Source organism: Nycticebus coucang, chromosome 8 (assembly GCF_027406575.1).
Source record: "Nycticebus coucang isolate mNycCou1 chromosome 8, mNycCou1.pri, whole genome shotgun sequence".
NCBI lineage: Eukaryota > Metazoa > Chordata > Mammalia > Primates > Lorisidae > Nycticebus > Nycticebus coucang.
The window spans coordinates 43,639,474-43,665,063 of NC_069787.1; the positions used below are offsets into that span (position 1 = coordinate 43,639,474).

Sequence of the window (25,590 nt, forward strand, 5' to 3'; positions counted from 1 at the left end):
CACCCTCCTTCTGCCCAACTCCCCCCCTCCCCTCCTTTTCCCCTTTTCCCCTATTCTTAGGTTATAACTGGGTTATAGCTTTCATGTGAAAGCCATAAATTAGTTTCATAATAAGGCTGAGTACATTGGATACTTTTTCTTCCATTCTTGAGATACTTTACTAAGAAGAATATGTTTCAGCTCCATCCATGTAAGCATGAAAGAGGTAAAGTCTCCATCTTTCTTTAAGGCTGCATAATATTCCACGGTGTACATATACCACAATTTATTAATCCATTCGTGGATTGATGGGCACTTGGGTTTTTTCCATGACTTAGCAATTATGAATTGGGCTGCAATAAACATTCTGGTACAAATATCTTTGTTATGTTGTGATTTTTGGTCTTCTGGGTATTTGCCTAGTAGAGGAATTATAGGATTGGATGGCAGATCTATTTTCAGATCTCTAAGTGTTCTCCAAACATCTTTCCAAAAGGAATGTATTAATTTGCATTCCCACCAGCAGTGTAGAAGTATTCCCTTTTCTCCACATCTACGCCAACATCTCTGGTCTTGGGATTTTGTGATATAGGCTAATCTCTATAGATCTATTGGGGAACACATATTGAGCAAAAATAGCAAGCCACATAATTCATATGTATGGTTTGATTTGATGTATTAATATAAGTTCCAAAAAATAAGTCATGCTGAATGTCAGATGTGTGTGTGTATAGGTGTTTGTGTATCTGTCTTCAAACTATAAAGAAAAGTGAGAGAAAAGAAAGAATTATAGTTTCAGGATAGTGGATACCCATGAAGGGAGTAGGAGGTAAGCGGATATTCAGGGGACTATCAAGTTAAAGGTGAAATTATGTTTCTTGGCTGAGTGATAGTGGGTACAGAGTCTGCTCCTTTTATTCTTTATTCTTTACATACTTATCACAAATGACTTCTGTATATATTCAGTGTCTAAAGTATTTTTAAATAGGAGTAGTATTAAATCAACAATTAACATTACAACTTAAAAAAATTAGAGTATAGGAATATTTTCACTTTATTCCTAAAACTCAAATCTACTTTTCATTTTATCCTGAATCATACCCTCATATTCACTTTAACCTGAAGTCCTTTGGAGATGGCTTGGTAGAGAGTAAATATGGAAATAGTACAAAGTAAATTGATATTTAGAGATCAGCCTCAATGATAGATACGAGTGGAATAGAAGTCTGCTGAACTATTACTTTTAAAAGATTATGTTTCTATTGTAACTGGAATTTCTCTGCTGGGTTCTTGGTCTTAGAAATTTGAAAAATGAATTCACAGGCCACCACGACTAAGTGAAAGCATAGATTTTATTAGCAGTAAGAGAAAGGAAATAACCTGTAGTCCCAGGTACTCGGGAGGCTGGGGCAAGAGAATCACCTAAACCCAATAGCTAGAGGTTGCTGTGAGCTGTGACGCCACAGTACTCTACTGAGGGCAACAGAGTGAGACTCTGTCTCTTAAAAAAACAGGAAAGAGAGAAAGGAAATAGCAAAGCCCTCTGGTACAGTGGAGGGAGATCTTGATTGGGTAGCCCAGGTTTCAGATATCTAAGGATATATATGCAGCTTTTCCTACCCTGCAGGCAGAGGAGTCTGGGGAGATCAAATGTATGTCTAAAATATGTTTGGTGCCAGAGGCTTGTGGGCAGAGAAATTAGTATTAAAACTGCCATCATATAGGAATGTGGTCTATTTTTAGGCATTTACCCCTTCCCTGGGAGTGGTGGTTTACATGGTGATCCAACTGGTTTATGGGCCTGCTCATGCCCAGAAAATGGGGTCTCTGTTCAGCTCTAAGTGAAGGGCACTTGCATCACTATCTTGATGCTTTTTTTTTGGTTGAGAGACAAATGGTGCTGTTGAATCTGACTTGTAGGCTTCAAATAATTTGATAGGATATACTTAATAAATATTCATTGAGAGAATTGACTGAGTTGACCAAAGTTGAAGTTTGAGAAAGAGATAGTATCAGTATATGGATTTCAATTTTAGCAAGTTAGTTTGAGGTAGCAGATGTTATATAGAAAGTTGGAAGGATGAGATTTGTTATTGAGAAAATGAGGGCTGCATTATGGATTGGATAGTTTTCAGACAGGGGAAGACTAGAAGCTGAGAAAAGGTGAATTTTCTGAGAGAAAAAGCTATGAAGAGAAAAGAGGGAAATTTAAGGATGAGTCATGAGTATGTTTACCAAATAGGTTTCATTTAGTTATCTATGGCCGTTGAACATTCATTTAAAAATTATGGCAGTCATAATATTGTTAATATTCTGTTTACAGAGCAAGATCTTTTTAGTACCAAAAATCTTGCCATTTTTTTTAAAGATTTATGCTTCAAAAGTCATTGTTGCTTTTCAAAAATTTTTTCTTCCAAATATTATATATCCAAATATAATATTATTTAAAGCTATAAATGCATTTTTTAATTAGAATATTTTGTAAAATCTTGTTTTTTTTTTCCTTTCTATATGTCAATTCTGAAAGTTTGATTTCTGAGTATAGCTTAATTTTTGGTGTCCAGTTTTTGTGTGTTCATCATAAATAGGCATTATACTTATATATTTCGGTTGGAAATCCATAAGTATGTCATATAAAAATGAAAATTATGGTTATAGACATTATATGAAAGCTAGTTAATCCTAATATTAGTAACCATAATCTAAAACCTTTCAAATAAAATATTTTTTTCTTAAAAATAAAAGCTTACCAATAAGTAAATTTTTTTTCCACAGAGAGAATCATTACTAAAACAGTAAATAAATGACCTTGTAAAACGGAAGATTGCAGTAGATGAAGAAAATGCTTTTTTAAGGAAAGAATTCAGTGACTTGGAGAAGAAATTTAAAGATAAAAGTCAAGAAGTTAAGGTATGTTGACTTGTACATAGTTTTGTAGGACTGTTGCTTTGAAGTCCTGCTTTAAGCTTTGTGAGCCTTTGTGGCCCAGGAAGTGACAGGCTTGGAGGAAAAATTGCCTTAGGCCCTGCTATACATTACAGTTTTTTCACATGCAGAAACTCTGATAAAGATGCTTTAAAGCTAGAACTCCAAGCTTTATAACTGTCAGATAAATAGTTAATGATGGAAATGGAGCTAAGAAAGTAGGAGTGTGAATATGTGGCTTCTTGTAATTAGATTCTGATGGGACTGTCATTATTAATTGATAATACCCAGGTCTGGGAGGATATGTCTGTGTGGGTCTCAAAAATAGCTGGGGACAGCATCAAAGGCAGCTTGATCAATTAATGGGCTCTTTGCAAATGTGTACTCATCAAAGCTGTCATCCAGTGAAAAAATATGACCCATCCACCTGCACGAAAAGAGGCCAATAAAAGTACACAGGTGACCTTGGCTATCAAATATAGAAGAAGCTGCTATGAGGGTAAAACTGCACAGTTTATATTTGCTGATTAGTTCTCACATTTTTTTCATGTTTTGGTGGGTTTTTTTGTTTGTTTATTGGCCCTTCTGGTACTGTTCTACAGGACACAAAGGAGTGTGTACAGAATAAAGAAGAGCAAAACAGACTAGTTATAAAAAATCTGAAGGAGGAAAATGAGAAATTAAGTACCCGCTGCACTGACTTGCTAAATGACCTGGAGAAACTGAGGAAGCAAGAAGCACACTGGAGAAAAGAAAAATACAGCATTGATGCAAAAATAAAGGTATACAACAAGAATGGAATCCACGCTGCTTGTTTGGATCTAACTTCTTGTAGGAAACTTAAAACATGTTATTTTCTTTAAATAACAACTTATATATTCAAATCCACCAGTGGGGACTAGCATTAATTTATATTCTTTCACTTAAGACCCACAGCTTTTTAAAAATTGATGTTGCAAAGCAGGAAACTGACTTCAAATAGTTATCCTAAAATGTAATCATTAAAAAGTAAAGGCTATTGCATTTTGAAATAAAATGTGTTTTGAAAAAACATATTTAGAGTCCTGGGTTTTGACTTTTTTAAATTTATAATTATAGCTAGAATTCATTGCAATATAGTATTGACTTTAATCCCAGGTCCTTTAAAAAAATAAAGTATAAAAAAAATTGAAAAAAAATCGTAGTTCTCAGATGATGCTTTCTTTGGCTTTAAAGGGCCTTATTCAAATAAAAATTTGAATAATAAATTTTATTTTTATAGAAGATAAAAGTTATAATAAATCATCATAATATTCCTACATCTTTTTTTAAAGGCTAATCAAATGAAACCATGGGTTTTTCTATCCTTTTTGATCAGCATTTTTCCAAAATAATACTTTTTTGCGGCATTCTCTTTGTCTTATGAGGAGTTTTGCTCATTTCTTTTCCCACCAAATTTCGGGTTTCTTTCTTACCATAAATTTTGTTGAAAAGGTCAGAAACAAATGGTAGTGGTGGTAAATATACGCATGTACTTTTAAAAATATATAAATACATGTGTATGTACAGCTATTCAACACATAGAGATAGTTGGCTCTTAGTGTCCGTGGGTTCTGCTTTGGTGAATTCAGCCAAAATGGGTTGAAAGTATTTGGAAAAAAATAATAAAAAATAACTACGTAATAATTAAAATTAATACAAATAAAAATATAGTATTACAACTACTTACATTGTATTAGATATTATAAATCATCTAGAGGTGGTTTAAGGTATATGGGAGGATATGGGTAGGTTCTACACAGGTACTCTGGCATTTCCATAAAGGACTTGAGTGTCTGAATTTTGGTATCTGCAAAGGGTCCTAGAACCAATCCTCCTTGGATACTGAGGGACACCTCAGTGGATGTGTGTGTGTATGTGTATGTGTGTAAATATTTAAGATAGGGGAGAAGGATATGTCTTTTTGATTGTGTAAATCAATCCATTGCAGATATTTCAGGCAGTATCTTAAATCTGTTAGTGCACGATCAGAGAATGACTGAGCCTGAGCCAGAGCCATTGAGATAAATGAATTTTGGTGCATTTGTTTTCTTAATTTTATATCAGTTTCTACTTCTCTACATCCTTCAAACAGTTTGGTATGTGATAAGGGTAAGTGGTACTTGCTTTTGTTAATTTACAGCTATATGAGTATTTGATGATAATTTTTATTTCCTTATATTCATTCAAATAATCAGTTCTGTGATATCCAATGACTTTTTACTTATGTGACATTTTTTTCTATTGAGGTGTTTGTCTTTTTCTTATTTATTCATAAGCATTTTTTATTTTGGATACTGATGCTTTATTTTATATATTACAAATATGCCTCCTGTTTTTTGAACCTTATGTAAGGTGAATTGAACTTTCAAAAGTTTGTGAGTTTGTATAAAATCAAATTTATTATTTTCTTCTCTAATGTTTTTACTTTAGGAGCTATATATAACTAAGTGTTCTTTACTTCAGAGTCTTAATTAAGAATTCATTTTTGAGTATGATGTTCCATGTCACTTACTCAATAGTTTACTGATTTGTGATGCAGTCTCACAGATCCAAATTTCCTTGCGTATGTGAGAAATTCCTCATGCGTGTTCCACATCATTTACTCAATAATTTACTGATTTGTGATTCAATCTCACATCTCTGTATTTCCTATTATTTTTATGGTTTTAGGTATTTTGGTTATATAATTTGACTCACTGTTTGGCAGGGAAGTCTATTTTTTCTTTTGTTCCTTTTTTTTTTAAGAGATAGGATTTCTCTGTTTTGCTCAGGCTGGAGTACAATGGTGCAGTCATAGCTCACTGCAGCCTCAACCCCCTGAAATCAAGTGGTCTTCCCATCTCCACCCCTTGAGTAGCTAGAACTATAGGTATATACTACTATGACTTTAGTTTTAAATTTTTATTTTTGGGGGGAAGACAGGTTCTCACATTGATAGAGCTGGTCTTAAATTCCTGGCCTCAAGTGATCCTCCTACCTTGGCCTCCCAAAGTGCTCGGCTTATAGGCAATGGCTACTGTGCCTAAGTGGAAGCCTACGTTTTTATTCATTTCTTTGTAAGTCAAAAGCGCTGTATTTCTTCATTAGGTTAGAATACTAAGAATCATTTTTATTAGTTTTAGTGAAAAGTTAGAAAGCAGATGGGAGGTATACTGAATTATGAATTAATTTTGAGGGAATTGTTAGAAAGCAGATGGGAGGTATACTGAGGTATACTGAATTGTGAATTAATTTTGATTAATTAATTAATCAATGCCCAGCTATTTTTTGTTATAGTTGTCATTGTTGTTTAGCTGGCCTGGGCAGGGTTTGAACCCGCCACTCTTGGTGTTTGTGGCTGGCACCGTAACCACTGTGCTATGGGTGCCAAGGCTGTACGTACTTTTTCATTTTTCTAAGTTGTACAATTACATTGTCTTGTCAGTAAGAAAACTTTGCATCCTTTCTTTGCAGTAAGAAAGCTTTTTTAGAAGAAATAGAACTCACATGCTATATACTTAATCTATTTGAAATACAAAATTCAGTAGTTTTTAAATTATGCACAAAATTGTAAAATCATCACTACTTTTTCTCCCTACATCTACATATATTTTAAGTATATACCTAGGAATGAAATTATTAGCTCATATAGTAACTCTGTTTTTAAGCTTTGGTGGAACTGTAAACCTGTACGTAGATACAACATAACCATTTTATGTTCTGAACAGCCATGTACAGGGATTCGATTTCTTCATTCCTAGTCAAGACTTATTATTATCTCCTTTTTTTTTCTTATAGCTGCCCTCATGGATATGAAGTGATAGCATATTGTAGTTTTCATTTGCATTTTCTTTCTTTCTTTTTTTTTTTTTTTTTTTGAGACAGAGTCTCAAGCTGTCTCCCTGGATAGAGTCCTGTAGCATCACAGCTCACAGCAACCACAAACTTCTGGGCTCAAGCGATTCTCTTGCCTCAGCCTCACAAGTAGCTGGGACTACAGGCACCTTCCACAACGCCCGGCTATTTGTTGTTGTTGTTGTTGTTGTTGCAGTAGTTGTCATCGTTTTAGCTGGCCTGGGCTGGGTTCAAACCCGCCAGCCTTGGTTGTATGTGGCTGGCACCCTACTGACTGAGCTACGGGTACCACCTGATTTGTATTTTCTTTATGGCTAATGATGTTGAGCATCTTTTCATGTATTATTGGCTATTTATATACCTCTCAGCAATGTCTATCCAAATCCTTTTCATCTATGTATACTGGATACAAGTTCCTTATCAGATCTATAAATTAAAAATATTTTCTCCAGGGGTGGTGCCTGTGGCTCAAAGTGGTAGGGCGCCAGCCCCAAATGCCGGAGGTGGCGGTTTCAAACCCAGCCCTGGCCAAAAAACTGCAAAAAAAAAGAAAAAATATTTTCTCCAATTTTGTGTGTTATTTTTTTCTTTCTTGATTCTTCTCACTTGCTCCATCACCCAGGCTGGAGTGCTATGGCCCAGTCATAATTCACTGTAACACTGACTGCTGAGCTTAACTGATCCTCTTGCCTCAGCCACCTAAGTAGCCAGCACTGTAGGCAGTTGCTACTCATTGCACCAGACCTTGATGGTGTTCTTTAAAACAAAAAAGTTTTTCTTTTTTACTTTCTTTTTTTTTTGAGACAGAGAGTCTCACTTTGTCACTTGTGGTAGAGTGCCATGGCATCATAGCTCATAGAAACCTCAAACACTTGGGCTCAAGTGATTCTCTTGGCTCAGCCTCCCAAGTAGCTGGGACTATAGGCGCCCACCACAACGCCTGGCTATTTTTAGAGATGGAGGTCTCGCTCTTGCTCAGGCTGGTCTCAAACCCATGAGCTTAGGCAATCCACCTATCTCAGAGTGCTAGGATTACAGGTATGAGCCACTGTGCCTGGCCCAAAAGTTTTTCATTTTGATGACATTTTATTTATCAGGGTTTTTATTTATTTATTTATTTATTTGGCATTGCTTGTGCTTTTGGTGTCAGATTTAAGAAATCATTGCCTAACCAAAGGTTGTGAATATTGACAACTATGTTTCCTTCTAAAGTTTATTGTTTTGTGTCTTAGGTTCTTTGATTTATTTTGAGTTAGCTTTTTAATATGGCGTGAAATATGAATCTAACTTAATTCTTTTGTGTTATTCTGTTGTTACAGTACCGTATCTTGAAAAGATGATTCTTTTCCCCCAAAGAAAATGCAAAGACATTTTTATTGAGTATCAATAAAAATAGGGTTTAGACCAAAGTTCTGTTCCTTCATCTATGTAGATCTATCCTTGTGTCTTTGTCTTTATTGCTGCAGTTTTGTAGCAAGTTTTCAAATTAGAATGTGTAAGAAATCGGGCTGGGCGAGTATTTTATGAGGAGGAACCCCCGGGCAATTGAAGCAGCTTCAAAAATACACTACTGGGACTTGATCAAACTAAAAAACTTCTGCACAGCCAAGAACACAGTAAGTAAAGCAAGCAAACAGCCCTTAGAATGGGAGAAGATATTTGCATGTTATGTCTCTGACAAAGGTTTAATAACCAGAATCTACAGAGAACTCAAACGCATTAGCAAGAATAGAACAAGGGATCCCATCGCAGGCTGGGCAAGGGATTTGAAGAGAAACTTCTCTGAAGAAGACAGGCACGCGGCCTTCAGACATATGAAAAAATGCTCATCATCTTTAATCATCAGAGAAATGCAAATCAAACTGCTTTGAGATACCATCTAACTCCAGTGAGACTAGCCTATATCACAAAATCCCAAGACCAGAGATGTTGGCGGGGATGTGGAGAAAAGGGAACACTTTTGCACTGCTGGTGGGAATGCAAATTAATACATTCCTTTGGGAAAGAGATATGGAGAACACTTAGAGATCTAAAAATAGATCTGCCATTCAATCCTGTAATCCCTCTACTGGGCATATACCCAGAAGACCAAAAAGCACATCATAACAAAGATATTTGTACCAGAATGTTTATTGCAGCTCAATTCATAATTGCTAAGTCATGGAAGAAGCCCAAGTGCCCATCGATCCATGAATGGATTAATAAATTGTGGTACATGTACACCATGGAATATTATGCAGCCTTAAAGAAAGATGGAGACTTTACCGCTTTTATGTTTACATGGATGGAGCTGGAACATATTGTTCTTAGTAAAGTATCTCAAGAATGGAAGAAAAAGTACCCAATGTACTCAGCCCTACTATGAAACTAATTTAGGGTTTGCACATGAAAGCTATAACCCAGTTACAACCTAAGAATAGGGGGAAGGGGGAAAGGGAGGGGAGGGAGGGGGGAGGTGGGTAGAGGGAAGGGGATTGGTGGGATTACACCAGCGGTGCATCTTACAAGGGTATATGTGAAACTTGGTAAACGGTCTGTAAAGTTAGTGAATGATGCCCCATGATCATATCAATGTACACAGCTATGATTTAATAAAAAAAGAAAAAAAAAAAATTGGAATGTGTGTCCTCCAAATTTATTTTTCTTTTTCAAGATTGGTTATTCTGAATCTCTTGAATTTTAGTAAGAATTATAGAATCAGACTTTCTGTTTTTGCAAAAAAAAAAAATCCAGCTGAGAAAAGAATTTTTTTGAGACAAAAATCTCACTTTGTTGCCCTCAGTAGAATGCCGTGGCATCATAGTGCACAGCAACCTCACACTCCTAGGCTCAAGTGATTCTCTTGCCTCAGCCTCCTGAGTAGCTAGGACTATAGGTACCTGCCACAACACCTGGCTATTTTTTTTTTTTTTTTGTATTTTAGAGACGGGGTCTAGCTCTTGCTCAGGCTGGTCTCAAACCCGTGAGCTCAGGCAGTTCACCTGCCTTGGCCTCTGAGAGTGCTAGGATTACAGGCGTGAGCCTCCGCACCCAGCCCCCAGCTGAAATTTTGATAGAGATTACATTGAATCACTAGATCAATCTGGGGAGTATTGCCATCTGAATAAGTGTTCTGATCCGTCAACGTTATTTCTTTCATTTATTTAGGTTGTCTTTATTTTTTTTTTTCAGTTTCATAGTTTTCAGAGTTTAAGTTTGCACTTCTTTGGGTAAATGTATTCATGAAATTTTATTTTTCAATCAATTGTTTCTTAAATTTTATTTCAGATCTTCCATTCCTAGTGTATAGATACACAATTAATCTTTGTATATTGATCATGTATACTACAAGTTTTTTGAAGAGGTTTAGTATAATTCTGATAGTTTTTTAGTAAATTGCTTAGGATTTTCTGCATATTTTATGCATCTGCAAGTAGAAATAGTTTTACTTGTTCCTCTCCAATCTATATGCTTTTTATTTAATTAGTTTATGTTACCCTGGCTAGAACCACTGGTACAATGTTGAATAGAAAAGGAAAGGGAAGACATTGTGTCTTGTTTCTGATTTCTCTGATTTCAAGGGTGGGAAAGCATTCGCTCTTTCATCCTCAAGTATGATACTAGCTATGAGTTTGTTTTGTTGATGTTACTATATTAAATTGAAGTTTCCTTCTATATTCCTATTTTGGTGAGTTTTTTAATTAGGAAGGGCATATTGAGTTTTGCTATGCTTTTTCTTGCACCTATTGAAACGATCATGAAGTTTCTGTCTTTCATTTTATTGGTATGGTGTATTACATTGATTTTTGAATGTTAAATCATACTTACATTATTGGGATATCTTTATCTTTTTTCTAGCTTTGGTATTAGAATAAGGCTGTTCTTACAAAAAGAGGGAGTTTTCCACCTCTTCTAGCTTTTAGGAGATTTTGAGAGGGACTGGCATAAATTCTTTAAATGTTTGGTAGATTTCTGTGTAGCGAGGTTTCAATAGCTGATTCAGTCTCTTTTTGTTTCTTCTTGAGTCAGTTTAGGTAATCTGTATATTTGTCCATAGATGCTATTTGTCCAGTTCAAAGATTATCTGATCTGTTGATATACAATAGATTATAGCATTTTCTAATAATACTTTTTATTTTTGATGGTTGATATTAGTGCTCTAACTTTGTTCATGATTTCAGTTATTTGCATCTTTGTCTCTATTGTCAATCTAGCTAAGGGTTGCCAATTGTGTTGGTCTTGTCAAAGAATCAACTTTAGTTTTAATTGATTTCCTTTATTTTTATTTTTCACCTTTTTTTTTTTACAATTTCTATTCTGATCTTTGAGTAAGTGTTCTGATCCATCAACATGTTATTTCTTTCATTTATTTAGGTTGTCTTTTTTCAGTTTCGTAACTGAAAAATAATGTGTCTTTATTTTTTTTTTTAGTTTTATTATTTTCTTGTATCTTTGGGTTTAATTTGCTATTCTGTTTTTGACCTCAAAGTACAAAGTTAGGTTATTAATTTGAGATACTTTTTTTTTTTTTAATGCAGACAATAATAGCTGTAAACTTCCTTCTGAACAGCTGCCTTGCTGTTTTTGTATGTTGTGTTTTTGTTTTTACTCATCTGGAAACATTTTATAAATCCCTTGGATTACCTTTAATTCATTGGTTGTTTGAGTGTGGGTTAATTTCCACATATTTGTGAATTTTCCTTTATTACTTCTGCTGTTAGTTTCTAGTTCCATTCCATGTGTTCAGAAAAGACTTTATGTTCTGGCGTATGTTCCATATGTACTTGAGAATAATGGGTATTCTGCTGTTTGGGGATAGAGTAGGCCTCTTAGGTGTACTTGGTTTATAGTGTTCTTTAAGACGTCCATATCCTTATTGACCTTCTGTGCAGATGCTTTATCCGTCATTTAAAGCGGGGTATTGAATCTCCAACTATTGTTATATAATTTCCTGTTTCTCCCTTTAATTGTTACATGTCCTTGATGAATTGAATTTTTGACAAGTATACATGTATTTTGCTCTCCTTGCTATCTTGTGACCATTTTTGACTTAAAGTCTGTTTGTCTGATATTGTATCTACCGTTATTTTGGTTTCTATTTGCATGGAGTATCTTTTTTTATTCTTGTACCTTTAACCTGTTTGTGTCTTTGAATTTGTATGGTTGTATAATGTTTTCTTTATTGATTCTGCCAATCTTGTGTTTTTGAGTGGAGAGATGAATCATTTACATTTGAAATAATTACCCCATTTCCCCCAAAATAAGACATCCTCCGAAAATAAGACCTACTTACAGGAAAGATAAGACGTCCCCTGAAAATAAGACCTAACGCATCTTTGGGAGCACACCTTAAAATAAGACACTTTCTTATTTTTGGGGAAACAGGGTACTAATATGGAATAACAAACTCATGCCATTTTCTTATTTTTTCTCTGTATATATTACATCTTTTTTGTAGATCATTTCTTCTGTTATTACTTTTATTTGTGTTGATGGTTTGTAGTGACACATTGTAATTCTTTTTTAATATTTTTGTATATATTCTATTGATAATTTCTTTGTGGTTACCATGGTGGCTACAGATACCGTCCTGAATTTATAGCAGTCTAATTTTTATTTGATACTGAATATCTTTAATGGGATATAAAATAATTTGATTCTATATAGCTCTGCCCCTCCACTTTATGTTATTGTCACAAATTACATTTTTATATGTTCTTTGCCCAGTGACACAGATTGATACATGTTTTATGTATGTCTTTGAAATCACGTAGGAAATAAAAAGTAGAGTTAGAAGTCAAGAAGCCAAATATATAACAACATTGGCTTTTATATTTGCCCACATATTGATATTTATCTTTACTGGAAATCTTTTCTAAAAAAATATATTTATTTATTTTTTGAGAGCAAGTCTTTCTCTCTTACTTGGGCTAGAGAGCAGTGGCATCCCCATAGCTCACTGAAACTTCAAACTCCTAGGCTCAAGTGATTATCCCGCTTCAGTTTCCTATGTAGCTGAGGGTACAGGCACATGCCACTAGGTCCAGCTAATTTTTCTATTTTTTGTAGAGGTGGGGTCTTTCTCTTGCCCAGCCTGATCTTGAATTTCGTGGCCTTAGTCAATCCTCACACTGCTGCCTATTAGAGTCCTGGGATTACAGGCATGGGGTCACGGTGCCTGGACAGAAATCTTTATTTCTTCATATGGTTTGGAGTAACTGTCCTGCTTTTTTTTGTTTCAGTCTGAAGGACTCCTTTTAACATGTCAGGTAGGGCAGCTCTAGTGATAATGAATTCCCTCAGCTTTGTTTATACATGGCTAGCTACGATTCTGGATGGGTGTCTTAGTTATAGATATCCTTAGTGTGGTGGTTTTCCCAATTGTTAGTTATTCGTAGGCTTTACTGGTGTACTATATGCATTGGGCAGATACCCTGTCTCTTGTTGACAAGGGAAGATTGAGATCTTTGAAATCCTTTCTCTTTCCTAGCCTTGTGGTCTTCTTAACAGTGTGAATTTTATTGGCATGCCCAGTTACAACTCTGAAATAGTAGTAGCTCATTCTTATGGGTAAAAGTCAGCTATGCCCTGTGTGATTGAGTCATAAATGCTGTTATAGGCTGTACAGATTGTCCTCCCTGCCAGTAGGTGGCAAATTCAGAAAGATCCACCTTTAGTATTGTTTTGGGGACCTATAACTAATTCTAGTCCATCAGAAGAAGTAATAAAAGCTAGCTTGGCTGGGGGTCTAGGATCTGTTCTCAAGTTGCTGCAGAAAGCCACTGGGGAAGGACTAAAGTGGCCCTGCCAAGCCAGAAAATCTACTTGTCAGGTAGAGGCCATCTGGGGTTCACAGACCGGCTGCTGGGATTGGGTTTCACTCTTCTTCCTCCTCCTGTATCTCAAGGTCTTCTTCTGGCTTCTGATTTCAAGCTGCAGTCCAAAGTAGCTGAGCTTACCAGCAGTGGTGCCACAGGTTAGGAGCTTCCCTGCCTAGGATCCTATCCTGGACTGAAAGTGTAGCTTTTTCTGAACCTGGGAAGGGTTCTCTACTATGGTGTTGCAGCTTAGACCCTCATTGCACTGTCCTTTCAGTTTTGCTTGTGTGGGCTCTTTTGCCTCCCAAGATTAGTTCACAAATTTCTCCTCCATGCCCCCAAGCAACACTATTGACTCCTGGTAGAGAGGATCTGGCTTGCAGGCCTGTTTCCTGGTCCTCTAAGTTCAGTCCTTGATCATGCCAGGGAAAAGCATGCTGGTTCTGAGTTGCCCATGGAGTGTTCAAGCAGGTTTAATATCCCCTCGCTTTGAAGTATGCCCTGCTCTTCTGGAGCAGCTGGGCAAGTGGTACCTGGGAAGGCTGGCAGGCAGGGGGCTTGGAGTCAGTTCTAGTACCCATGGGTCCACTGCTGGTTTTTAAGGTGAAAGGTGTGAGCCCTACTCTGGGAGCCTCAGTGTTTAGTGGACACACCAACACAGGAGAAGCAGTTGCTCCTGGGAACCCTGGGTCAGTTGTCCCTTGGGGTACCTGTGCTGCTCAGCAGCAGTGGGCAGGGTATGAGGGTGAGGAAGGAGTCTTGAGAGCTGGCAGCCTGCCTGGAATGTTCAAACTCTGAGATCACACATCCCCCCAGACCCAGTGGCCCATATGGCTACTGCAGTCTAGGCCAGAATCAGGAAATGTTTATGTGGGGAAGGGATACAAAATCACAAGGACTGGACCTCCCTTGGGAGGACAGAGGCAGACAACGGTGGAGAAGCAGTATGGCACCTGGCATCCCAGCTCAGGTCTGTGGTAACCAGCTGATGGGGCTGGTATCCCACTGCTCTGTCTTTAAGAAGCTCCCACTTCATTGGTAGCAGCAAGCTTTGGGGTTTATAATGGTAGAAAAGCTCTTTAGCAGCTCTGGGGGGGGCTGCTTATTAGTTACTAGTGTGTTGCCCTAACTCCATCTATTTTGGGCAAGTGAACCAGACTTACTCCATTTTGTTAAGAGCTTGCCCTGCCTCCCCCACCCCCTTTTATAACCAAAATAGCCCCTTGAACAAGCAGCAACCCTGCAAAAACAGGAAGGAAATTTAGCTGAGAGCTGCCAAATCCTGTGACAACTGAAAAAATCTTGTGGAAACCACAGTACTGTCACAAGTCTGTCTGGTCTGTCTGTGTGTAGTTTTTGACCCTCTGTAAGATCCCTCCCCATAGCTCTAACCTTGCAGACATTAGATTCTATAAAATTCTGCTTACGCTAGGACTTTCCATCCCCTGCTTGAAATGCCATATAAAAACTTTGCACCCCTACTTCAAGGGGGTCAAGAGACTTTGTGTGTGAGCCTGCTCTTGACTGGCTGGCCCAATAAAGGACTCTTGCTTAATTTGAAATCAGTGTGCTGGCATTTGTCTATAATTCCACTGCTGGCCGGTACAACATTAGAAGCATGAAGAGGAGAGAAACAAAATCTCCACTTACCCTCGCTACAGGACTCTAAATTTCTTGCATTTGTTCTCTGTTGATATCTTGCTCTTTGGTCTGCTCTGCAGCTTCTTCCCATGGAATCTCTAGTAGTTCCTGGCAAATTTCTTTCAGAATTATACTTGAGATGTGTTTTTGTCAGGTAAAACTTTTCCTTCTTTCTGAGATGGTCTGGCAATTACCTGTCTCTGGTCAGCTATCTTGTACATGAAGTCCTTGATGTCTGTGCAATAACATTATGTCTAAAAAACAATGTATATATCATAATTAAAAAATACAGTATTTCTGACAAATGCTAACCATTATCTGTGTCTTCATCAAGTTGTCATCTTTTTGCTATGGATAATCTTGCCTTATTTTTGATGGCTGCTAACTGCTTAGGGTGGTGTTTGGTGAAGGTGAGGTGGCTGTGGTAATTCTTTTTTTTTTTTTACCCTTTAATCCCTTTTTATTTTCAACTTAATTATTGAATTTAATTTGTTATGGATTTGATAGTTAATTTTAGAAGCATAATGAATTATTCACATTTAAATGAATAAGAAGAAGTAATATCCAGGAATGAGGGTTTAAATATGTATAGTATTTGATGAAAACACATTATCTATCATTTCTCAAAAACAAAATAGAAACATTCTCTTTGCCTTTGAAACGCTTTACATCTTGCCAATCTTATCATCTCTTTTAAAATCACAATCTAAATGCACTGTTCTTTTATTTGTAACAAACATGCCGATAAGTATTTAAAAGAAAAAAAAAAAACAGGTTCTGGAGTATAATTTGGACATATGTAATTCTGGAGAATGAGTTGTGGAAAGGTAGAACAAAGTATTCCCTGCCAAAATTCTGAGAATTTATAATTTCCTCCCCCATTTAGTGAATCTTTTCTTATCCTTTCAATACCTCTCTATAAAAATTGAAAAATCGATTTACTTCACATTTCAGTTTTTCTGTTTCGTTTTCTTTCTTTCTTTTTTTTTATTAAATCATATCGGTGTACATTGATATGATCATGGGGCATCATACACTAGCTTCACAGACCGTTTGACACACTTTCATCACACTGGTTAACATAGCCTTCCTGGCATTCTCTCAGTTACTGTGTCAAGACACATTCCACATTTACCAAGTTTCACATATACCCTTGTAAGATGCACCGGAGGTGTAATCCCACCAATCCTCCTCCCTCTACCTATCTCCCCCCCTCCCTCCCCTCTCTTTCCCTCCTCCCCCTATTCTTAGGTTGTAACTGGGTTATAGCTTTCATGTGAAAACCCTAAATTAGTTTCATAGTAGGGCTGAGTACATTGGGTACTTTTTCTTCCATTAAGCTTTTCACACTAATTGACTTTTCTTTATGAAGGATTTTTCATGGCATGCTGTTGATAGCATTTTATCTGCAGTAGAACTTCAAAAATTAGAATCAATCCTGCCAAAACTTCAGCTGTCTTGTAAATTAAAGTTACGGAATATTCTCAGTTTTTTGTTACCATTTGAACAGTGTTCACAGTATCTTCACCGGAATATATGCCATCTCAAGAAAATGGTTTTGTTTTTTATGTCATAAAAAGCAATTCTCATTTATTGAATGTTAACATGATACTGGAGCAATTCAGTGTCATCTCAGACTCTACTTTTAATTCTCTTGATTTCCTACAACATCTATAATTATTTATTCCATGGTAATCTTGAACCCCTCAAAGTCATCCTTGAGGGTTGGCATCAAATTCTTTCAAACTCCTGTTAATGTTACTATTTTGACCTTCTCTCATGAATTACAAATGTTCTTAATAACAGATCAGATCCTTCAAACATTTGGTTTCATATTCTAGAATGTGAATCTTTCTTAATCCATGGGCTGTAAACTGATACTGTGTTACCTGGCATAAAAAAGCATTAATCTTTTTATAAATGACAATCAGAGCTCTTGGGTTAACTAAGATATTGTCAATGGCAGTAGTATTTTTAAAGTAATCTTTTTTGTGAGCAATAGGTAATAACAATCTGTTTTAAATACTGTATTCAGCAAAGCATGCTGTATACAGAGGTACTGATATATAGGCATTATTCTTCTATTTGTAGAGCCAGGAAGTGTTATTTAGCATAATTCTTAAAGGTCCTATGCGTTTTGGAATAGGAAATATTGCATGGTCTTCGACTTAAGTCACCAACTGCCTTAGCCCATAACAAGAGAGTTAGAAAGTTAACAAGTTAACTTATTTTACAACAAGTTAAATCTTGTTAAGCTTAGAAGGCAGGGATTTACTTCTCTCCAGCTGTGAAAGTCATAGATGGCATCTTCTTTTAATAGAAGGTTGTTTTGTCTGCATTGAAAATCTTAGTTACATCTTCTAGACAACTTGCTGTAGCTTCAACATCAGCACTTGCTGCTCAACCTTGTACTGGTTTTTTTTTGTTTGTTTGTTTTTTGAGACAGTCTCACTTTGTCACCGTGGGTAGAGTGCTGTGGTGTCACAGCTCACAGCAATCTCCAACTCTTGGGCTTAAGTGATTCTCTTGCCTCAGCCTCCCAAGTAGCTGGGACTATTTTCTTAGCCTGCCACAATGTCCGGCTATTTTGGGGATGCAGTTGGTATTGTTGTTTACCTGGCCTGGGCCTGAACCCAGCAGCTTTGGTGTATGTGGCTGGTGCCCTAATCACTGTGCTGTGGCCGCCGAGCCTCAGCCTTGTACTTTCATGTTTTATACATGGTATCTTGCCTTAAATCTCGTGAATGAACTCCTCCAAACAATTAGAACAGTAACAGCAAAGATTACAGATTACCATAAAAGATACAATAATATTGGAAAAATTTGAAATATTCCTAGAATTACCAAAATGTAATACAAATAAACAAAGTCCACACGTGCTGTTAGAAAAAAATGCCTCTTGATAGACTTGCTTATTGCAGGGTTGCCTCAACCCTTTAATTTATAAGAAGTGCAATGTCTTGTGAAGCACAATAAAGAACTATGGTAAAACTAAGTATACCTGTATATGATACAAGATTTTTTTTAGTATAATTATTTTATATGTGGATATCCAGTTTTCCCAACACCATTTGTTGAAAAGATTGTCTTTTCTTCATCCAACGGTCTTGGTATCCTTTTTTAAAATTTATTTTGCTACATATATGAGAGTTTCTTTCTAGGCTTTCTATTGTATATATTAGTCTCTTATCTGGATTTTTCTCTCCCAGTACCACACTGTTTGGATTACTGTAGCTTTTTAATAATTACAGAATCAGGGAATATAAGAACTTCAACTTTATTGTTCTTTTTAAAATTTGTCTTAGCTGTTTAGGTTTTCTTGAGATTCTGTATGATTTTTAGAATTGATTTTTCCATTTTTAAAAAAATGGTAATGGGGATTTTTGGTAAGGATTGTATTGAATCTACAGATCACTGTGGGTAGTATTGACATCTTAACAGTATTAAGTCTTCCATTTTAGTAACACTCTATTTCTTCCCATTTTTCATGTCACCTTTAATTTCTTTCTGTAGTGTTTTGTAGTTTTCGGTATATATGCCCTTTACCTCTTTGGCTAAGTTTTCTCTTAGGTATTTTATTCTCTTTTATGCTGTTGTAAGTGTGTTTTTTTCTTAGTGATTTGTTTTAGTTTTTGTTTCTTGGATTGATCATTGTTAGTGCATGGAAACACAACTGATTTTTGTATTTTAATTTTGTGTCCTGTATCTTTGCTGCGTTTGTTTATTAGTTCCAACAGTTTTTTCCATGGAATCATGATTAGCATTTTCTACATATAAGATCATTTTGTCTCTGGACAGAGATAGTTTTACTTCTTTCATTCTTGTTTTGATGCTATTTATTTCTTTTTCTTGCCTTATTGCTCTGGCTTGCAGAGATGGTTTTTGATACAGCCAGTCTTTAAAAGTTTATAGCCTTCGAGGGCTCTACTAGCAGTGTTTTTTCCAGTTATCTGGTTGGCCTGCAGTTTATCTTGTTACTCTCATGAAGATCCCAGGTTTTCCTTAGTTTGCTAACAAATTCAGTTTTTCATAATATATAACATATAAAAAATATAAATATATTTATAAAATGTAAATATATTTCTCCACTGTCTGCTTCAAACAGAGTTAGTTTAATAGGGAAGAAATATCTTAGTTCTTTGTTCTTATTGCCTGCCTCTACTCTTAGGCACAATGTCTGAAGCACTGTTTTTAAGCTTGGGGTAGGAAAAATGAACCGCTTATTTCAAGTGACATTCATGCTTTACGAGTAGGGTGCTTGGTGAAATGATAGCTTTTTGTCTTCTAGTCTTGCCTCTTTCCATATTGAACCTCATGATTATGAATGATGTGGGATGAGTGTGATCATGATTAGTACCCAGATACTGTTGACCTCTGATACCCAGAGTAGAGCCTCTTCCCTGCGAATGATCACTGAATGGTCAGGAGGTCAGGAACTAGGGAGAGAGGATTGTGATCGCCAGTGTCCTGCCCCTCCTATGGAAGATGTCTGTGTTGTTGGCTGTGTTTCTGTGAAGCTAAACTTGTAGTGGGCTGGTATCTTTAAATACTAGAGATTCTCACTGTTCCTAATGGACCTTTGTAGGTGTTATTAAATAAATGTTTCTTCATTTACTGTATGCCTTTGGGACAATTTTCAGATCCTTCAAACATTTGTTGTTTTTTTTTGTATATTTCATCAATTATGCTTTTTCTCTGGAGGTGTTATCTCCCTGAAGCTTCTCATGCTGCCATTTTGGTTGTGGAAACTTCATATATTGTTTCAAGTGAAATAAATACAATTTGATCCTTAGATATTTTTTGGTTGCAGTCTAAAATATATGTATTCTGATTTGTATATGTTGCAAACTATACAAATAATGACAGACTGACTTTTTCAGACCAATTTACTTAATGTTTTCTCAGTGATGGGAAAAGAGAGACAAGGACAGAAAAAAGATGAGAAGGAGCTGCTTTAAAGAAATGGGGAAATATTGTTGAAAAATCAAATTATTTCTTCCTTGAGAAGGCAAAGATTTAACTGTTGAAAAACTAAATATGCAGAGGTGATGGCTTCCTATTATGTTAATTCAAATGATATGAATAGAATAATATATGCTGTTTTGTGAAAAAAACCCAAATTACAATCAAATATGTGGTGGGGAAGGCATTTTTAAGAGATATTAGACATTTTCTACCATCCCTGTGTTCTTTTGACTCAAAAAGATAAAGGAATGATACATATGATAGTATTTATAGTCAATAGAGTAGCAACTGTATCCAGTAAAAATGTTTGTTTTTTTGTATAATTGCAGTTAATTTAAGGAAATCACTGAATATTGGGTGCTGTTTTCTCCTTTAGAGGCTTTCATATTTCTAATTCCTAGAGGACTGTGTTTTAAGATGCTGCATACCGAATAGTTTAAACATGTATCAGGAAACCAAAAGGGCCATTTTATTTCTAAATTATGTCTAGTGAAAAAGTACCATTTGGTGTAAAGGGTTTTGAGAATGAAAGAGAAAGGATATTCTCAGATGGAAAGCTTCCAAAAGGAAAATAAAAGTCAAAGATTTACTGGAACAGAAGATGTATCCTAAACAATCTAATTACCCATTTTTGGTTAAGAAAAATTTGAGAGCACAGGACCTGGAACAAAGTTTATGTATCTTAGACCTTTGATCTCCACAAACAGGTTAGATACGAGTCTTCCAGTGCTCACTCTACCATGGTAATGATGAGACATCCTTAATTCTGTCCACACACTGAGTCAGAACATCAAAATGTCAAATTTTAAAAACTTTCTGAAACCCAAGAAATAGGTGGTTTTTGAGGTTGTTAATACAGGGAGAACTGTAGTGGGAGTGTCTTACCAAAGTTGTGAAATGAGTGGGGCTTTATAGAGAGAGAAACAAAAGCGGCCAGGTGCCTGCTACCAAGTTTAGTGGGCTTTGGTTAAGCATGTGTTGCAGAAAGAAGTTGTGTCCTTTGTGATTTGGTGTATTTTATCGAATTTTTAACTTGAAGAAGTTGGATGAAGTGGGTTAGTCTCCTGACACTAAAGAGTAAGGGTTGGTGACAGGGTGTGGTTAGTGTAAGTTTGGAGAAAAGAATTTTACAGTTCTCCATATTCAACAAAAGTTTATTGGGTATAAAGTATGTGACTGGCACTACACAGTAACTCAGAAGCAACAGTTTAAAAATGCCTGTTTTTATAGAATTTATATTGTAGTGGTAAGAGGTATAAAACACATTAGCAATGAAAAAGTAAGCTGTGTTACATGGTGACAAATGGAATGAATGAAGACAAGTTTGGGAAGAAGGGTAGATAGATGTTTTTGGTCCTGGTTGGGTGGGTTTCTATTTAATCATAGTAGTACCGCTGGCATTTATTGGGCAGTTCAGCCTTTTCCCAAAGATGTAGAAGGATATTTTCATCTTTTATCAAATTTCAATATATATTATTTGGTCTGCTTCTGGATTATGTTTAATGTGTCTTTGGCCTATTAGTTTATCCCTCTTTGAGAATTGCATTTTAAATTTGCAAAGCTTATTAAAATTTTTTCTTCAGTAGGAACATTTTCTATTCTTTGTCCTATTTGAAAATTGTCTTAGTTTTGGCTTATTAGTAATAGGAATTTTAGCACTAGTAGCTAAGTTCAATAGCAAACCATTAGAATTTTTGTTAAAATTGCATTGTATTTTTAGATAAATTTGGAAAGAACTGATATGTTTATAGTAAGGATTCTTTCCATTCATGTACCTGGTATATCTTCCCGTCTATTTAGGTTATATTTCATATTTTTCAGTAAGATTTTATAACTATTGTACCTTGGTTTATAAGATTTATTTCTTGTTATTTTGTATTTCTTGTTGGTATTGTAAATGTTGTATTATATAGAAAAGCAATTAAGTTTTGTAGTCATCTTTTACTCTAATGTTGCTCAACTCTAGTTCTAAGTGTGTATTCTTTCTTTTATTTTTTTTTTATGTGTGTGTAAGATCTTATGGATAGCTAATAAGAGTATACTATTTCTGGGCGGCGCCTGTGGCTCAACGGAGTTAGGGTGCCGGCCCCATATGCTGGAGGTGGCGAATTCAAACCCAGCCCCTGCCAAAAACTGCAAAAAAAAAAAAAAGTATACTATTTCGCTTAACAATATATATTTAATATTCTTTCTCCCCCTCTTATTATGTTAGTTAAAACCTGTAGGACATTTTAAAATGTAAAGCAAGTTTTTCTTGATTTTTAATTAAAAATTGCACCATTAGTTATAATATTTGTAGATGTTTTTGGCATTCTTATTACCAAATTCAGAATTTTCTCTATATTCCTATTTTGTTGGCAATTAAAAAAAAACATTCTGTAAAGGTGTTGTATTGTTTTAAAACATTTTTTGGGAATCTATTGATTTGTTTATACTTTTTTCCTTTAATTTATTAATGTGAAATTATATTAATAGATTTTCTTATGTTAAATCATCCGTGCATTTCTGGAATGATATAACTCTATAAATAAACACAAATTTTCTTTAGTATGGTATAACTTATTTTGGATTTTTGTGTCTATGTTCCTAAGTGATACTGCTCTGAAATGTTCCTTTTTTTGCACTGCCTTTTTCTGACTTTGATAAATAATTATGCAAATTGGATAAACAATTATGCAAATTTCATAAAGTAAGCTAGGAATTTCCATTTTAAATCCCGTATAACATTTCCTATAAAACTGGAGTTGAAATTTAAGAAGCTTTCAGGACCAGGCAAAGTGTTTTTGTGAGTAGATTTCATATATTTGGTTAAATGTATTGATATTTATTAAATTTTTAATTATCCTTTTGAAATTTTCTGTTTTTTCTACTTTTGAATTTTTAAATTTATAGTCAAATGGCTCAAAAATTGTACACTATACAGTGGAAGCAATGAAAAATTTACTTTGACACTGTATTGTTATCAAGAAGCCTTCCTTCAGAGAGTTGTATTTTTGTTTTTTGCTCTGATGTCCCAACAGTGGAAACCCAAGATAGAATTCTGTGTGCCTTTAAGACTACCTGTACTTATGGGTCCACTTTCCTCCTTTGATTTCTCCCCTTCTGTGGTTATTGGTACAGTGAAGTTCTGCTATTTGTTTTATTCTAGCAATTTAAGTTTTTTATGAAAAGTTTTGTAGGTTTTAAGCTTATTGGGAACTTGTTCTAGTATTTTCTAATGACTTAAAAATATATATTATATTCATATGAAGCACACAACTGGATGATTGTCTTCAAACCAATCCCTTTCCTAATCTGCCCTATCACATTCATGGTAAATGGAATCCCTATTCACCTATATCACAGTTTTTCAACCTTTTTTAATCCCAAAGCACATTTGAACCAATAGTTAAACTTCCATGGCACACTTCAATTATGTAGATCAAAAACAGTAAAAATAAGAACATACTTGCTGGGCTTTGAACTTTTTTCAAAAATAATTTAATTAATGATCTTTAAAAAATTTCTAGGCACACCTAAGATCCTCCCATGCCATACCGGCGTGATGCAGCATACCCATTAAAAATCACTGACCTATTTGTTCAAGCCAACTCCCTGTGAGAAATCTTTGATTCCTATCTTTGTCTTGCTACCCCACAGCAACTTATCAACAGGTCCTATCCTTTCTACCTTCAGAATATATCTGAAATAGGACTCCTTGCCACCTGTTTTATGACTTGTCAGGCTACCAACAGCTTTGGTTGGATTATTTCATTAATTTTTTATTGATCCCTTTGCTTCTACTTTTGATACCAACTGTCACTTTTTTCACTTTGGGTGCCTGGTTGTTGCATTTTTGTTTCGTAATGTTTATTTCATAAAATTTTAGTATGTTAAGTTTATTTATAGTTCTTTTGAAATGGTTTTGATATTTGCTAGGATAGTGTTTATTTTCTTTTGTTCACTTTGTTGACTGTCTTTTTGAATGTTAGACTTTCTAAGGGTTTATCTTGAGTGGGAATGTTTCAGTGTCCTCTATTTGTCCACATTAAGCACTTTTGAGGTTTCTGACATTGTTGGATACCCCAGTCTGGAACTACATGTTTTTCTTTGAGCCTGGGGGTTCTTGCCTCATTCTAATACTTGGCATAAGTAACATTGTATTTTGACATGAACAGCTTTAGATAGGTCCTATGTGTGCTGCTTTTAAAATTTCTTCTACATATGTAGGCCATAGTCTCAAATTTATTTTTTAATCTCTTTTTAAGAGATTGAGAACTCTTTTTTTACAAGTCTGTAGTTTCATTTTCTGAGTTTGGATTCTTCTACTAAGTATGTCAGTGCATTTAGTCTTAACTATTTCTCATTTGAAAATCTAGCCATCTCTCTATATAGTATGGCACAGAGATACAAAGGTATTTGCTTAGCTCTGACTTAGTATGTGTTTCAGATTCATCAGCATAGTTATTTTTGGTTTTGAGTATTTTAGGTTTTTTAAAAAGTCTTTTCTTCCTCTCTCCTCCTTTGCTCTCCTTCCTCTATCTGCCCACTTATGTGTATATCAATGCTTTTTTTGTGAATATATAGGAATATCTAGTGTTTTACCTAAACCTTTATGTTCATTTTTAGAAATAATGATTATATGGTGTTTATGTGGATATACTTTATTTAGATATAATACTTACTTAATTCTTCACAAAAGTAGTTAAAATTAATTCTATAATATATTATTTGAAAATATAACATCAAATTTTGCCACAAAGCCATGGTATTTTTTTGTTTCTGAAAAAAAATCCATGACTGATATAAAAATTATAGTTTGTGTCAAATTTTTTAAGTGAAAAATAAATCATTGAGTTTTTTCTCTGTCATTTTGTGAGATAGGTAACATAACAGAATTTTTATTTTATTTTATATTTATTATGTTTGCGTGTGACACAAGTTCTCTAATTTTAGGCCTTTGAAGACAGTTTATTTGAAGCAAAGAAAGAAATTGAAATATCACAGAGTAAATATAATGCCTTATCATTACAATTGAATAATAAACAGACTGAACTTATTCAAAAGGATATGGATATTACCCTGGTCAGGCAGGTATATTCAACTTTTAATTTACATTACAGAAATGTCAGTAAGTATTTAGATTTATTATCAGTACCTCCAAAAGTAAATAATATGTTTTCTATGGGTATATGTGTTTGTGAATTGAAAATCTGGAATTATAAACATGAAATTGGGAATAGTTAACTGGAAGAATCAGGTTGTCCACAGAATTGGAACAGCGTAGTCAAAGAGTACCTTTGTTTCAGTGTTTAATAAGGACAATACATTAATTGATTGTTTTCTTTTAACATTTCTAGCTGTGTGTTATGTGATAATTGTTATAATGTACAATAATAACTGGGAAACAATTTTGACTTTTAATTTTGTTATGTCGTGTACTTTAACT

At 35.1% G+C, this 25,590-nt stretch overlaps 1 long non-coding RNA gene across 1 annotated transcript; it reads left to right on the forward strand.

The window, feature by feature from the left end:
• The first annotated feature begins 2,756 nt into the window (after positions 1-2,756).
• On the forward strand, positions 2,757-25,231 carry LOC128591705 (uncharacterized). The gene is made up of 3 exons (XR_008381634.1): positions 2,757-2,889; positions 3,507-3,686; positions 25,098-25,231. It is a non-coding gene; the product is annotated as an uncharacterized LOC128591705 (long non-coding RNA).
• The last annotated feature ends 359 nt before the right edge of the window (positions 25,232-25,590 follow it).